Raw genomic sequence first — 12,304 nt, 5'->3', positions numbered from 1 at the left:
CACAAAAATCCCAAGGAATGTAAGCACACAGAATCCCAAGTATACCAATGGATGTCTCTGGGTCTCTATGTGCTTCTTATGCATGTTTTTTTTTTTTTGCTCTCTCTCTTTTTTTTCTGTTTTTTGTTATTTTGTTTGTTTATTTGTGTGTATATGAGCACATGCACCAATGATATCACTGCAACCTGAAAATGTGACCTATCTACTTAAAAGGGTCAATCTCATGATATCTGAATACATTTACATTAAAGCATATTAGTACAAGGGGTCTACTGGTGTTGATAGTTAGCAAGCTTCAAAGTCAGGATGTTAAATTGACAGCTAACCATGTACCTCCAATTCTTAATTAAAGATTCCAATTTTTATACATGCATGAAATGTTTTCATGGAAATTTTTGGGATTCAGATGTGAGTCAGTCAGAGTTACCTCCCACAGATGATATTTTTAGTTCCATCCATTTGCCTGCAAAATTCATGATGTTCTCATTCTTAATAGCTGAGTAGTATTCCAGTCTGTAAATGAACCACATTTTCTGTATCCATTCTTCTGTCATGGGACATTTGAATTGTTTCCTGCTTCTGGCTATGACAAAAAGGCCATTATGAACACGTGCTCCTGTGGAATGATGGGCCATCTTTTGGGTATATACACAAGAGTGGTATTGCTGGATCATTATGTAGATCTATTTCCAATTTTCTTAGGAACCTCCAGATTGAGTGGTTGTCAAGAAGAGGTAATTGTATTGCTGTAAAAACTACTGCAGATGAGTCCTTTTAAAACCTGAGGTTTTGTTCTCTTTTTCCTTGTATTTTAGAAGGTTAAGTATTTCAAAAGTCAAGGTAGCCACAGAGTAGGGTTTGGGGGAATTCCATCTTCCTTTATAGTCATTATGCCACTGGTATTTCATATAAAAGAAGTATTAAAACCCTCTGGAATGTTTTTGATTAGGTCAATAATCCCACTATGAACTGTCACTTCCATAATTTTGCCCTGTCCTATAGACCTCATACCCTAATACTGTTCTCTTGCAGATTAGGGTATTGACAAATGAATTTTGGGAGGACATATTTAACCAACAGAAAATACTATCTTAGAATTCTGGGTAGATCTGTACTAGCAAATTATTACGCAAAATAATTTCTTTAAATATTTTCCCCACCCTTTTAGCTAGAACACCTGGAGCTCCAGCAGATATAATGACAATGTTTCTCAGCACAGATAATGAAAGCTCTGGTTTGGGAAATGGCTCAGTTGGCAAGGATGAATAATTGAGTTTGAGTTCCAGGACCCATATTAAAAACTCACCCATAACAGCATTTATACTTCCTGGGCTAGAGAGGCAGACTGCTGTATCTTAGTAATTACGTAAGCTGTGTATTCATAGACATTGCCTAGATGTGAAGGTAAATAATGATACAGGGTGATTTTATGCTCTTTCTTCATTTTTAAGTAAATCATTCACGGATACATTGTAGATGAAGCATATTTTTCTTGTTCTCATATTGCTACTCTTACTACTGATAAATAATACTTTCTTATATCTTAGCTGCTTTTAAAATAACTCTTTTACTTTTACTTTTTACATATATAATGGTGTTGTGCTATATGCATATCTGTACAATAAGTTCATGTGGAGGCCAGAAAGTAAGGGTCAGATCTCTAGCACTGGAGTAATAGATGCTCATGGGCTCCCACATGAGCGTGATTCATTCTGGGTCCTTTGGTAAAACAAGCCAGGCTCTTAACCATTGAGCCATTGCTCTAGCTCTCAAGTGATTTTATTTTACTTATTTCTATTTTAGGGAAATAAATCACTTTATTTATTTCTTTATTCATTTATTTATTTAAATTTTATTATTTATAAATAGTTCTATTTACAATCGACCCAAATCAAAACCAAAACTGCCTAAGAATAACATAACCAACAATCTAAAAGACTTCTATGATGAAAAATTCAGAACTCGGCAGGGACAAGAGGGTGGCTAGTTGATCAGGCAATGACACTTGCAAACGATTTTTGAAGACTTGAGTTTGATCCCTAAAATACACATGGTGGAAGAAAAGAACCAGCTCTTTCAAGTTGCCTTCTGTTGACTTTGACTTTACCACAATGTTCTGTGACAAACATAAGCAAACAGTAAATAATGTTAAAATGTACCCTGAAGAAAGAAGTCAAGGAAAACACTAGAGAAGAACTTCCATGCTCATGGATTCATAGAATTACTTTTATGAAGAGGATTATCCTATAGATTTACTTTCTACTCAAAAATCCCATGACATTGTTCATAGAAATAGAGAAAAAACAAAAACAAAAACAAACTAAAATTCAGATGGAAACACAAAATGCCATAAATGTTACCTCTAATTTTATTATTTTGGATATTTATCTTTTCAAAAATTTTTAAAGGGTTGACTCTTTTATTGATGCTTTGCACATTTGTTATTATTATTATTATTATTATTATTATTATTATTATTATTTTGGTTTCATTAAATTCTGTGCTTATTCTAGTTATTTCTTTGGAACTTGGGGTTTGACTTGCTCTTGTTTTTCTAAGGCCCCAAAGTTACCACTACATTATTTGAGAGCTCAGGTTTTTAAGTGTAGGTACAATGTAGCTTTATACTTCCTTCTTACAACTGCTTTGATATACTTTATTCACATTTTCTTCAGATTCTGGTGATGTTTTGATTTGGTCTTGATTTCTTTATTAGTATATGTTCAATCTGTATGCGTATGTGTTTGTGTGTTTGTGTGTGTGTGTGTGTGTGTGTGTGTGTGTGTGTGACAGAGAGAGAGAGACAGAGAGAGAGAGGGAGACAGAGACAAAGACAGAGAGAGACAGAGACAGACAGAGAGAGGGAGACAGAGACAAAGACAGAGAGAGAGAGACAGAGAGAGAGACAGAGAGAGACAGAGAGAGACAGAGAGAGAGTTTTGAAGTTTCTTTTGAGATTGAGTTTTGAGTTTTTACTTCATTATGGTATGATAGAATACAAAAAATTATTTCAATTTTTATATATTTGCTAAGACTTGGTTTGTGTACTGTAATTTGTTTTAGAGAAAGTTCCCTGGGCTGCTGAGAATAATATGTATCTGCAGTGTTTCAATGGAATGTTATGTTGATGTGTGTAAAACCCCTATAATGTATGATATAATTTAATTTAGATGTCTCTCTGTTTGTTTGGTTTTTTTGTTTGTTTGTTTGTTTGTTTTTGTTTTTGTTTTTTGTCAGAATAACCTATTGTCTTAGTTACTTCTCTCTGTGATGAAAATCTGTGAACAAGGCAATGTGTGAAAGAAAGCATTTAATTGGGTGTGTGGTTTCAGGGGCTGAATCCACTGTGACAGAACAAAGGGCACTTCAGCAGGAACAGATGAGAGCTCACATCTTGATCCACAAGTCCCAAGTGTAAATGTGCTTTTAAAAATAAGCTGTATTAGGAATTTTAAAGCAAAAGAAGGAAGACCAAAGTGTGGATGCCTCAGTCCTGCTTAGAAAGGGGAACAAAATAATCATGGGAAGCAGAGGGTGGGAGGGACTAGGGAGGAAGAGAGGAGGGGGAGATGGAAAAAACGGGAGGGCAGTATCAGCTGTGTGAGAAGATTGGAAAAATATACAGAGGGTCACAAAAATTAAACAGAAAAGTGTAGCAATGGGAGATGGGGAGCTGAGGGTAGCCAACAATAATTCCCATAAAACAAAAATGTAAGAGTCTTCCAGGACCCAACAGGAATGACATTAGCTGAAATATTCAACAAAGGGGAGAGAGAGCCTGTAGAAACCGTATCCAGAGATTAGGCATGCCTCCAGGTGAGGGATTAGGCCACCCATGCTTCTCAAATTTTTAACCCAGAATTGCAGGGACAAAGGAAATACAGGGACAAAGAGTGGAGCAGAGACTGAATGAAAGGTCATCCAGAAACTGTCCCACCTGGTGATCCATCCGATTTGCAGCCACCAAACCCAGACACTATTGCTAATGACAAGAAGTACTTGCTGATAGGGGCTTGATATGAATGTCTCCCTACAGGCTCAACCAGAGCCTTACCAATACAGACGTGGCTGTTTGCCAGCCAACCATTAGACTAAGCATGAAGACCCTAATGGAGTTGTTAGGGAAACAACTGAAGGAGCTGAATGGGTTGCAACTTGATAGGAAGAACAACAATATCAAAAAACCAGATCCCCATCTGAGAGCTCCCAGGGACTAAACCATGAAAGATACACGTGGAGGGACCCAGGGCTCCAGCCACATAAGTAGCCGAGGATGGCCTTGTCTGGCATAAATGGGAAGGGAGTTCCTTGGTCCTGTGAAGGCTTGATGCCCCAGGGTAGAGAAATGCTAATTCGGTGGGGTAGGAGTGGGTGGGTGGGTAGGTGTGTGTGTGTGTGGGGGGGAAATCACCCCCGTGAAGGTAGGGATTGGGATGGAGCATTTTAAGAGGAGAAACCAGGAAGGGGTATTTGAAATGTAAAGAAACAAAATAACCAATAAATAAAGATATTTGGAAAAAAAGAATTTCAAATCAACTTAGAGGGATGTAGTTTTTACGGGGACAGGGTTTTTCTATGTATTCTTGGGTATACTGGAACTCTCTTTGTAGTCAAGGCTATAGCTAATCTCATAGAAATCCACCTGTTTCTGCCTCCTGAATGCTAGGATTAGTCGTGTATGCCACCAAAATCTGGTGAGATGTATAATTTTCAATATGAAATTTAATTCATGACAGAGTATCTCCAAATATCTGTTATTACATTTTTACTATAATCCTAGGCACAGTGCCTTCAAAATCAGACAAGCATTCTCTATCAATCACTCCTGCCTTTTTGTGTAGTGAAAGGCATTTATGGCTGACTCCCAGGTCATAACAGAGAACAGGGAGAGATTAATAATCAATTTATTGATGATCAGAGTTTTTCTTGTTCCAGATGTGAGCATTTTGTGTAACTCAGGCATTTGTAAGAGCCCTCTCACTTTCAGGAGAAGCCAACTTCAATAAACCAATTGAGAACAAAGTAATTGCTTGTCAAAGTAAAGAATCTACAAATATTTAGAATTAAATGCTTAAAAGCATCTGTACACATAATATTAAAATATGATCACATGTTATATATGCTGGACCTATGTTGCTGTGCATTTCTTGTTAATTCAAATGAGTCCTGAAAATTGATGTGAAGTACCTATAATGCTGGTTGTTTGGGTCATTTCCTGGGTATTAATAAAAGAGTGGGTTTAATGGTCCTCAGCATTTCCACTCTTTAAGGTTATTTAGTCCAGATAAGTGGTCTGAGGTGAAGTCATTATTGCTTAATTAGTGTACATTTTTTACTTTGCTGATGATTTGGGAAAATAATGGGGTGACTTGGGAAGATAGAGCTCTTATTTTTTTTTTTATTCAGCACAGGTAGACTTGATATTTAAAGAAACATTATCTTCTTGATGGAGTCAAGTTTTTATTCTGTCTTCTATGTGCTATATATGAAGAAGTAGTATGTTTCTTTGTATTTCAGAATTGAAACAATTAGTCATTTTGTTCTGCACTGATTTATGTATGTTACTATAATTTAGTGTTTAATTCAATTAATCATCTTACTTTTGAAACTAGAATATAACATTGAATTAGTTTTTATTTAAATTTTTATTTAAAATCTTCTAGGAAATTATGAATTATTATATTGATTCTGATACGTAAATTAGGTTTTCAAAATTGTCCCATACTGCTCATATAAATTTATATTTAAATTTAATTAATATTAATATTATAGTTTTAATATATGAGCTCCATAGAATCTGTATTAGTTTTTTTGTTCTTTGATTTTTTTTACAGATTATACTAAACTCCAATTTTAAACTTGTAGAACTGATACTAAAAATTTTAGTTACAATAAGAAATACTTCAATCCTTTTTAAAAGGAGGAACAAAATACCCATGGTAGGAATTACAGAGACAAAGTTCGGAACAGAGACTGAAGGAATGACCATCCAGAAACTGTTCCACCTCGGGATCCATCCCATGAACAACAACCAAATTCAGATACTATTGCAGATGCCAATAAGAGCTTGCTGACAGGAGCCTGATATAGCTGTCTTCTGAGAGGCTGTGCCAGTGCCTGACTAATACAGAAGTGGATGCTCAGTCATCCATTAGACAAAGTATAGGGTCCCCAATGAAGGAGCTAGAGAAAGTACTCAAGGAGCTGAAGGAGTTTGCAGTCCCCTAGGAGGAACAAAAACATTAACTAATCAGTAACTCCAGAGCTCCCTGGGACTAAACCACCAATCAAAGAAAACATGAGGAGGGACCTGGGGCTCTAACTGCATAGGTAGTAGAGGATGGTCTAGTAGGTCATCAATGGGAAGAGAGGCGCTTGGCCCTCTGAAGATTCTATGCCCCAGTATAGGGGAATGCCTGGGCCAGTAAGTGGGAGTGGGTGGGGTGGGGAGCACGGGGGGAGGGGAGATGAAAGGGGATTTTCAGAGGGGAAACTAAGAAAGGTGATAACATTTGAAGTGTAAATAAAGAAAATATCTAATAAAAAAAGAAATAAAATCTTCTAGAAATCACTTGCTTTCAATTATGCAATTTATAAAACCACTAATAACATCAATTGTGTCTCCCTACATTTTAAATGACATAAAACAGGACAACACTTCTTTTCAATTGCAATACAAGTCGCCAAGAGTCAGCACACACTTTACAAGAGTTCATAGTCCCAAAAAAGACTACCATTACTTTAGATGTGGTTCTTAAACTCAGAAGTCCTTAGGTCACTGGTATTTTTGGCTTTAAAATAGGGAGTTCCAAAACTAGGGACACAGGTGTGACTTTTCCCCAATGTGTGCCCTAGCTGGAAATCCAATGGAGCACAGCTTACAAGGGACCTGCCTGTATCCCAGGAGTTCTGCCATAACCAGGGGCACAGAAGGATCTCCCTAGCCAGAGACAGCATTGTCTGTCTACCAGAAGGCCTGTTGTAACCCAGGTCACAGAGCTCTACCTGACAACAAGGTGGGACCACAAAAGCCTAAACTCAACAAAACTATAATATCTAGAATACAGAGATGGATTTCTAGATAGATACCAAATACCAAAGTTAAATCAGGATCATGTAAACTATCAGAGAGTCCCATAATCCTTAAGTAAATAGAAGTAGTCATTAAAAGTCTCTCAATCATAAAATAAACAATCGAACAAACAAAATACAGGATCAGGTGTTTTTGGTGCAAACCTTAAGGAAGACCTAAAACCAATATTCCTCAAACTATTTCACAAAATTCTGATTTGTGCCTTCTTGTACAATTGGTTCCCCGACTGATTTATTATCTTTCAGAAGATTTTTTTCATTTGTGGTATCTGTCTGCTTATTCCTCCCATTCACTGGTCTGCCAAGTGAAGAAAGCCCCTAACTGCCATCACCATTTCAGTCTTCCTAGGCCTTGGTGCCATGGGCGCTGGGACTGGCATCGCATCATATGTTCTTTCCAAGTCTAGGTACCAAGAACTCAGTGTCACCATTGATAAGGATGTTCAACATCTCCAACAAGGCACCTAAGACATCTCTGATTCCCTCTCCTCCTTAGCTGAAATTGCAGAGGACTTTATTTACTCTTTACAACAGGGAGGGATGTGTGCATCTCTTAAGAAAGAATGCTCCTTTTATGTAGACAAGACAGGAATGGTCAAAGAAAGCATGAGAAAATTCTGAGGAGGACTAGAGAAAAGACACACACACACACAGAGGGAGGGAGGGAGAGAGAGAGAGAGAGAGAGAGAGAGAGAGAGAGAGAGAGAGAGAGAGAGAGAAAGAGAGAGAGAGGGAGAGAGAAGAGCTGGTATAAAAATTTGTTTTCAACATCTCCATGGTTGTCAACCCTATTTCCTTGCATTTTGGGACCATTAGTAGGATTGTTTTTGCTTATTTCTTTTATTAAAGGTCCCTGGGCCCTTAACAGACTTACCAACTTTGTGAAACATCAGATAGATGATTTAGCAGCAAAACCTATCTAGGTACATTATCATAAAATAGCTATGGAGGACCAAGAAATTTGACATGAGGTTAATAATCACTTCAGGGTGTTTCAAAAACCCATCTCTACCTAATAAAGGGGAACTTCCGCCCTAGGACCAAGTAGAGAGGGGCCACACAGAACCCCCTCTGACTGGCAAAATAAGTTCGTGCTTGGGCTGTGAGGCAAAGCACTGCAAGGGAATATAAAGCAAAAACTAAAAATATCTTTCTGGGTTCCCTGAGGGACAGTCCTGACTGCATAGGGGTTGATGTCCAAACTAACCCATCTCCAGCAAAAAGACATCAGGATGAGTTTGGCCCTCATGCCTCACTGGACAACACCAGGATGACTGGAGCCATTACAAGGGCCCCTTTAGTCACTGGAGGTCAGGCATCTATACCCACCATAGCAAAGACTAAAATCACCACAGTCCTTCTATACTAAGAAAAGGGAGGAGCTGTTGGGAGCGACCTTGTTTGAACATTAACTGTATTAAGTGCTTGCTAGCATAAAGTCTTGGCCTCTGTGGGAAAGTACTAGCCCAGCTGAGTACAAACAGACATAGATCCTGAAGTCAGCAGAGAACAAATAGCTATAAATCTTGCAGATAGGTGCCTAATAACCCATTTTGTTCTGATCTTCCTGCTGGTTTACCCAGCCAATATCCTGTTCCTGGGAACAGGTGCATTACCCAGAGACAAAATGAACCCCCTCCACTCTCCCCTTCCTGCTCCTATGGGTATATAACCTGTGTAGGAAAAATAAAAAATTTGTCAGCTTGAACAGGACCTCTTGTCTTCCTGTCCATTCTTTGTGTTTCTTGTCTCCCATTCTCTTCCAGGTGCTCCTCAATTGCCTGTTTGACTATCCCATGGGTTGGGACACAGGATAAAGTGTGGGGAGGGACAGGAAGGATGGCCAGACAGCTGTGAAAATGAATGGACAACTGCAACCGACAGGAGTGGTAATATAGTAGACAACTCCAGAAAGAGACAGTGAACTGTGATAAGGGATGCACACAAGAATCAATGGGGGTGTCCATGGTGGTGACTCACAGGATTGGGTATATGAAACCTGAAGCAGCCAACTTCTGTAGTCAGGGAGGAATTCCAATGTTACAATAGGGACACCAACACCCATCCTCCCCCAAAACACCTTTCAACCCCAAATTTATCCTATCTTCAAGAAATACAGGGACAGGGATGGAGCAGAGACTAGGGGGATGGGCAACCAATAACTGGCACAACTTGAGACCATTCTATATAGGCAAGCACCAATCCCTGACACTACTGATACTCAAGTATTGCAGCAATGGAGGATTCAGCACAGATAAGCAATTTAATTAGTCCTAAAACATGAATAAAATAGAAGCAGTCATTAAAAGTTTCCCAATAAAACAAAACAAAACCACAAAGAAAGAAAGAAAGAAAGAAAGAAAGAAAGAAAGAAAGAAAGAAAGAAAGAAAGAAAGAAAGAAAGAAAGAAAAGAAGGAAGGAAGAAAGAATACCAGGTTGTTGTAGCACAGAATTCTACCAGACTTTAAAAGAACAGTTAATGTCAATACTATTTCAATTATTCTGCAGAAATGAAACAGAAGAATCAATGCCCAATTTGTTTTACAAGGTCATAGTTAATCTAATAAACAAACCACATAAGACAACAAAGAGAGCTAGAGATATATTCTCCCTTGTGAATATACATACAAAATTCTATAGAAAGTTTTTTTGTGATCTTGTATCCCAGGTCTCTCAGAGACCATTCCGTGCAGAAGAGAGTGCAGGCCACAGAAGCAACAGAGCTTCTTGGAAAGGGTCCCTTCTCACCTTCATCCTCAGCCAAGAAGCAGAACTGAGACCCAGTCCTCTGGGCACCTTCCTGCCAGAGGAGAGTTGGCCTCCAGGGAGAGCTCTGACATGGGAACTCAGGTGAGATTGCCATCTTGTATCTCGGGTCTCTCAGAGTCCTGTCTGCACAGGAGAGAACACAGGCTGCAGGAGCAACAGAGCTCCTTGGACAGGGTCCTTTCAGGCCTTCATCTTCAGCCAGGAGGCAGAGTTGAGCTCCAGACCACTGTGCACCTTCCCTGCCAGAGCTTGCCTGCAGAGAGTGCTCTGACCACTGGGACTCAGGAGAGAGTTGGACTCCCAGGAATGCTAACAGAGGCTAACAGAATCACATGAGGAATAAGCTCCAGCCAGAGACAGCTAGAACATCTAACACCAGAGATTATCAGATTGTAAAAAGCAAACATAAGAATCTTACTAAAAGAAACCAAGACCACTCGGCATCATTGGAACCCAGTACTCCCACCACAGTGAGTCCTGGATACCCCAACACAACTGAAAAGCAAGATTAAGATTTAAAATCATATCTTATGATGCTGATAGAGTATCTTAAGAAGGGCATTAATAACTCACTTAAAGAAATGAAGGAGAACACTGCTAAATAGGTAGAAGTCCTTAAAGAGGATACACAAAAATCCCTCAAAGAATTACATGAGAACACTACCAAACAGGTGATTGAATTGAAAAAAACCACCCAAGATCTAAAAATGGAAGTAGAAACTAAAGAATAACCAAAGGGAGACAGTCTGGAGATATAAACACTAAGAAAGAAACCAGGAACCATAGATGTGAGCATCAACAACAGAATAAAAGAGATAGAAGAGAGAATCTCAGGTGCAGAAGATTCCATAGAAAACAGGGCGCAACAATCAAAGAAAATGCAAAAATTCAAAAAGATCTTAAATCAAAATACCAGGATATATAGGATACAACGAGAAGACCAAACCTAAGGATTATAGGTATATATAAGAATGAAGATTTTCAACTTAAAGGACAAGCAAATTCAACAAAATTATAGAAGAAAACTTCCCTAACCTAAAGAAAGAGAAGCCAATGAAGCCTACAAAACTCCAAATAGACGGCACCAGAAAAGAAATTCCTCCCAGCACATAATAATCAGAACAATCAATGCACTAAATAAAGATAGAAGATTAAAAGCAATAAGGGAAAAAGGTCAAGTAACATATAAAGGCAGACCTATTAGAATTACACCAGAGACTATGAAAGCCAGAAGTTACTGGACAGATTTTTTTTTTGTTTTTTTGGTTCTCAGATTTCTTTCTTTCTTTCTTTTTTTTTTTTTAATTAGGTATTTTCCTCGTTTACATTATCAATGCTATCCCAAAGGTCCCCCATACCCACCCCCCCCAATCCCTACCCACCCACTCCCCCTTTTTGGCATTGGCGTTCCCCTGTACTGGAGCATATAAAGTTTGCAACTCCAATGGGCCTCTCTTTCCAGTGATGGCCGACTAGGCCATCTTTTGATACATATGCAGCTAAAGACAAGAGCTCCCGGGTACTGGTTAGTTCATATTGTTGTTCCACCTATAGGGTTGCAGTTCCCTTTAGCTCCTTGGGTAATTTCTCTAGCTCCTCCATTGGGGGCCGTGTGACCCATCCAATAGCTGACTGTGATCATCCACTTCTGTGTTTGCTAGGCCCCGGGATAGTCTCACAAGAGACAGCTATATCTGGGTCCTTTCAGCAAAATCTTGCTAGTGTATGCAATGGTGTCAGCATTTAGAAGCTGATTATGGGATGGATCCCTGCATATGGCAATCACTAGATGGTCCATCCTTTTGTCACAGCTCCAAATTTTGTCTCTGTAACTCCTTCTATGGGAGTTTTGTTCCCATTTCTAAGAAAGACTAAAGTGTCCACACTTTGGTCTTCGTTCTTCTTGAATTTCATGCGTTTGGCAAGTTATATCTTATATCTTGGGTATCCTAAGTTTCTGGGCTAATATCCACTTATCAGTGAGTACATATTGTGCGAGTTCCTTTGTGATTGGGTTACTTCACTCAGGATGATACCCTCCAGGTCCATCCATTTGCCTAGGAATTTCATAAATTCATTTTTTTTAATAGCTGAGTAGTATTCCACTGTGTAAATGTACCACATTTTCTGTATCCATTCCTCTGTTGAGGGGCATCTGGGTTCTTTCCACCTTCTGGGTATTATAAACAAGGCTGCTATGAACATAGTGGAGCATGTGTTCTTACCAGTTGGGACATCTTCTGGATATATGCCCAGGAGAGGTATTGCGGGATCCTCCGGTAGTACTATGTTCAATTTTCTGAGGAACTGCCAGACTGATTTCCAGAGTGGTTGTACAAGCTTGCAATCCCACCAACAATGGAGGAGTGTTCCCCTTTCTCCACATCCTCGCCAGCATCTGCTGTCACCTGAATTTTTGATCTTAGCCATTCTGACTGGAGT

The sequence above is a fragment of the Mus musculus genome, chromosome 8, assembly GCF_000001635.26.
Source record: "Mus musculus strain C57BL/6J chromosome 8, GRCm38.p6 C57BL/6J".
Lineage (NCBI taxonomy): Eukaryota > Metazoa > Chordata > Mammalia > Rodentia > Muridae > Mus > Mus musculus.
Note: the sequence above shows the minus strand (reverse complement) of the source record.